General features: G+C 36.3%; 1 pseudogene; it reads left to right on the top strand.

Annotated features, from left to right (window-relative positions):
* Positions 1-440: 440 nt before the first annotated feature.
* On the top strand, positions 441-1,384 carry LOC108297297 (annotated as a pseudogene).
* The last annotated feature ends 4,045 nt before the right edge of the window (positions 1,385-5,429 follow it).

Below are 5,429 nucleotides of genomic sequence, written 5' to 3'. Positions count from 1 at the left end.
TGGCGCAGTCTCGGCTCACTGCAACCTCCACCTCCCAGGTTCAAGCGATTCTTCTGATTCTTCTGCCTCAGCCTACCTAGTAGCTGGGACTACAGGAGCGTGCCAAACACCCGGCTAATTTTTGTATTTTTAGTAGAGACGGGGTTTCACCATGTTGGCCAGGATGGTCTCGATCTCTGGACCTCGTGATCCACCCGCCTCGGCCTCCCAATGTTTACTTAATCTTAGTAAATTAATTTGTACTTCCTGAGTTCACATGAGCAAGTCTGTTATTAGAAGTCAGTTTGAGTTTTAGAAGTTTATTAGGTATGATTTACTCATAAGTAAATAAGACTTGGATAAAAACAGGTGGAATGACAAAATCAGAAGCATCAAAAATCATGACTACAGTCACCTTATGACCATCCAGAATTAGAAGGCTGTCTGCAGGGATTTGAGAAATGGCAACAAATGAAAGTGTCAGCATCTTTATTTAGTTCAGCATTTGTAGCTGTGGAGTATTTAGATTCACTTTTACCTGAGAGTCCTCTGCAAGAACCGTTTTTAAATGCTTGGAATTATATGTTAATAATTATACAGTGTTCTAGATTGCAACATGGGGATCTGTTATCGTTTATGAAACCTTTCATTTCTTGTGCTTTTTACTTGGATTTCTATGTCAATTTATACCTTGAATTTAGAAGAATAACATTGAAAATACAAATCAGAGACATGGGAATACTTTAAAGTACTTCTCTTTACTTTTATATCCAGCTGCTTTTATTTGTGGAACCTATTATTTTACAAAGTATTTCAATATTCCTTATGATTGAAAAAGAATGACAAAATGGTATATGCTTTTGGCAAGGCACTTTGGCTATTCAGTCTTTGTTACTACTTGGCACTATTTCTAAGCGTGCATAGATTCTTGTACCACAAAATAATATATAATCAGATGCATAAAATTCATCATGAGTTTCAAGCTCCATTTGGAGTAGAAGCTGAATATGCATATCCTTTGGAAATTCTAATTCTTGGAACTGGCTTTTTCATTGGAATTATGCTTTTGTGATATCATGTAATTAATTCTTCTCTGGACATGGATGACCATTTGTTTGATAGAAACTATTGATGCCCATCATGGTTATTATATTCCTTTCAACCCTTAAAATCTCATCCTTTTCTATGCTGGTTCTCAGCATTATGATTTATACCACATGAACTTCATCAGAAACTATGCTTCTACATTTTCATGGTGGAATAGAATTTTCATAGCAGGCTTTCAGTTTAATGTTTATAATGAAAAGATGAAGAAGTTTGAGAAAAAGACTGAATAAATATCTCATATAGACCTTTCTGAACATATACATTTTCCTGAATTGAAACTAGTAGCTAACATTGCTTCTGGGGAACAGAAATAAGCATGTGCCTTGGTTGCTAAGTGATAAAAGGAATATTAATAACCTTTAATTATCTTCCTAGTGGAGACTTTTTCTGCCTTACCCACAAATTCTGTATATGTAGAAATACGCAGATAAGTATTTCTTGTAAAACCAGTCCCCTCTTCATCACTTCAGTGCCTTACTCTTTCTCTTGCCCCATTTTCTTCTCTCCCTCATTTCCTCCTCTCAAACTTTCCTCTTTCATTCACTGTCTCTTATTTCTCCCTCACTTCTCAGGGGCTAAATTGGCTGTCTTCATGTTATAAAGTTCAATTTTCTTGACAATCTGTGGTCAACCAGCTTTATTCAGTGATTGCTTTGTGAACATTCCTGTGTATCATAAGACATTTCTTATTTCCATCTGATATGGTTTGGCTCTGTGTCCCTATCCAAATCTCATCTCAAATTGTAATAACCACGTGTTAGGGGAGGGAACTGGTAGGAGGTGATTGGATCATGGGGACAGTTTCCCCCATGCTGTTCTCATGATAGTGAGTTCTCACAAGAACTGATGGTTTAAAAGTACGTGGCTTTTTTCACTCGCTTGCTCTCTCTCCTGCCACCATGTACGACATGCCTTGTTTCCCCTTCACCCTCTGCTATGACTGTGTTTTCTGAGCCCCCCTCCCCACCAGCCATGCAGAACTGTGAGTCATGTAAACTTCTTTCCTTTATAAACTACCCAGTCTCAGGTACTTCTTTATAGCAGTGTGAAAATGGACTAACACACCATCAGAAAACTGATACCGTTAGCTAAGATTTACATCTTTTTTTGTTTCATAGATTACTTATATTTAGGCATGTGTTCTGGCCACTCTTTCTCTGTTGGGTAGAAGAAATAGAGCTGCATAGGTGTGGCAGACGGACTTTGGTGTACATCCTGATTTTCCCACTTTGTAAGCTTAGTTAAGCAAGTTATTTTTGCTGTATTCAGTTTCTTCGCATTAAGTGAGGCTACTAATAGCTACCTTGAAGGATTGTTGTGAGAGTAAATAAGATGAACTATTTGACTATTTGTTAACATATCTTCATTTGAAAACATTTTCTCCTGTGCCCCCAACTCCATTTCATATTGTTTTCCTGATGTTTTTATAGATTTCCAAACCAAACCAAAGTACCAAATGACTCAGTCAATTTAAGCCCGAATACAGAGTTCCAAATCTTCTCCATAGCTTCATTTTTTCAGGATGAGAATGTTTCTTAAGTGGGCAAATTCTACTCCAGGAGGCTTCAGAATTGTCAGGATCTTTTTTTTCTTACTTTCTTGCACTTACTCCATTTAGATCCTGAATAATTTCTCACAAGTTTATCCTATTATCAAGCAGTCTAATGGAGAATAATGACAGGGAACCTCTTATAACAGAGTAGTACAGGTTAATGACAACAAGAGGTATAACATAAACTGCTTTTATTTACTAGAAATATTAGTTGTTCTAGAATTTAAAGTCCAAAAGCATCACTGAAATCAATTTTCTAAGCATCAGTTTTTTGTTTTATTTTTTAAAATGAAAAAGCATATATCATTTTAAGGAATATTATTATATATATTATAAAATTATATCTTATGTTATGAGATCTTTTAAATAATTTTGCTTAAATTAATTTTGCAACTTTACTGAAGTATAGATGCTTAAAATTTATATATATTGAAAGTATACAACTTGATGATTTGATATATGTATACATTATCAACATTTCCGCTTCCCTATCTGCCACCACCTCCCCACCTCAGCCTCTGGTAACTACCAGGCTGCTTTCTGCTTGTATGAGTTCAACTGTTTTAGAGTCCACATACAAGTGAGATCGTGGATGTTTGCCTTTCTGAGCCTAGCTTATGTCACTTAACATAATGTCCTCCAGATTCCTCCATATTCTCACAAATGACAGAATTTCCTTCTTTTTTTGTGGCTGAATAGTATTCCATTTTGTTTATGTACCACACATTTTCTTTATTCATTCATCCATTGACAGGCACTTAGGTTGATTTCATATCTTGGCTATTGTGAATAATGCTGCAATGAACACAGGATTACAGATATCTAGGGGGAAAATATTTTAAAACAAACTGAGCCTCAATTTGTTGATATTCCTTTTTTGTATGTAAACTCTAAAGGATCCTATTCAGTTTCAAGCATCTTATCTGATATGGCAGGCATTCACTTTGCAATCTGAAAGCCATTTCCAACACCTTTCTTCTCTTGTCCACCTCTACCATGGAGGCCGAAAAAACGTGAGACTCACTTTCCTATTCTTCCTTGTCAATGAAATATAAGGGAAATTATTCTGGGGCTTCATGAAAAGTTTGTACTTTCAAATAAAAGGAACAAGGTACATGAAAAACTTGTCTCAGTCTAATTTCTATGAATTCCTGCTTTTAAATGTTAGTCTGTTATTGTGATGCTTGGAGCTAGGAAAGCCATTTGAAACCATGAAGCAACCATTCAAAGAACCAAATCCCATATGCTAAGGATGGCCAAACATAACAGTAGAAAAAGCCTATGTCCTTCATGACATGGGTGAGCCACCAAACCAACTTGACATTGCTGTAACTCGAATGGTTTATATCATTGCAGTTTGTTTATTATTGTTATTGATATTGCTATTGCTTGCTGCCCAAAGCACTCCTCATTGATTAAATCTGGAAAGAGTAAGCTATCATGCCATTAGTGCTTCCACTTTAATCAGCTTAATTTCTCACACCTCACAAGATCTGAGAAGAACAGATACATTTTGATTGTGGTTGGGGATAGAACATGAAAAAAGGAAAAATAATGGTGTTCACCGTAATGAGGGAAGGTTATTTGGCACCAACGAAGAAAAAGAAAAAATATACAATTGTCAGGGAAAGTAAAAGAAAATGTAGAGTACACATTTTGCCCTTTTAGTTGCACCTGGGTACCCAGTTGATCCTGGGTACAATATTAAGAAATGTAGTGTTTAGGCCGGGCGCGGTGGCTCATGCCTGTAATTCTAGCACTTTGGGAGGCCGGGGTAGGTGGATCACCTGAGGTCAGGAGTTCAAGACCAGCCTGGCCATCATGGTGAAACCCCATCTTTAAAAAAAAAAAAAAGAAAAGAAATATAGTGTTTAACTTATAATTTATTCTATGCTGTTTAATATTATAATTGCATGTGAACCATGACAAATTATTAATTCTACTCTAGATCTCTCCTGTCATACAGACAGTGGTTTGAATGCTTAGGGCATGGAAATCAATTTCTTGACTGGTCTAAAGTACACATCATTAGAAAAGAGTATCTGTTGTGAAAATTTTTAAATGTGAGTGATTTGTACCTCTTGTTGCTTTGGACTATTCATTCTCCCAACCCTTTTCGCCTTTTTTTTTTTTTTTTTTTTTTTTTAAGATGGATATTCACTCTTGTTGCCCAGGATGGAGTGCAATAGTACAATCTCAGTTCACCACAACCTCCACCTCCCAGGTTCAAGTGATTCTTCTGCCTTAGCTTCCCGAGTAGCTTGGATTACAGGCATGTGCCACCATGTCCAGCTAATTTTGTATTTTTAGTAGAGAAAGGGTTTATCTATGTTGGTCAGGCTGGTCTCAAACTCCCGACCTCAGGTGACCTGCCTGCCTCAGCCTCCCAAAGTGCTGGGATTATAGATGTGAGCCACCATGCCCAGCCCCTTTTCTATATTTTAAGAAGTCTTTAATCAATACCTATTTAAATATTTGGGGAAATGCCATCATGATCAAATTGAAACTTCAAGAAGTTTAAAAGATTTTCTCTCAATAGATTGAGTCATTGCCTTTCATCCTTTTTTCTACTTAAAGAAATATAAATTATGTATTTGAGCATCCTCTTGCTCTTAGATATGGTATATATGCTTCCAGGACCCTTTCTGTTGGTACCTGTTCCTCTACTCTACAGTATTTCTCACTTACAGCAAGCCTAATAAATGTATATCTAAATGGTATTGCTCTATCGTGCATATCTATTTTATGAAATAATTATTTGCTGAAAGTATTTTCAGAAGAGTTGTCTTAG

The sequence above is a fragment of the Cebus imitator genome, unplaced genomic scaffold (genome assembly GCF_001604975.1).
Source record: "Cebus imitator isolate Cc_AM_T3 unplaced genomic scaffold, Cebus_imitator-1.0 Scaffold788, whole genome shotgun sequence".
Lineage (NCBI taxonomy): Eukaryota > Metazoa > Chordata > Mammalia > Primates > Cebidae > Cebus > Cebus imitator.
This window is presented reverse-complemented; position numbering and strand designations above follow the sequence as displayed.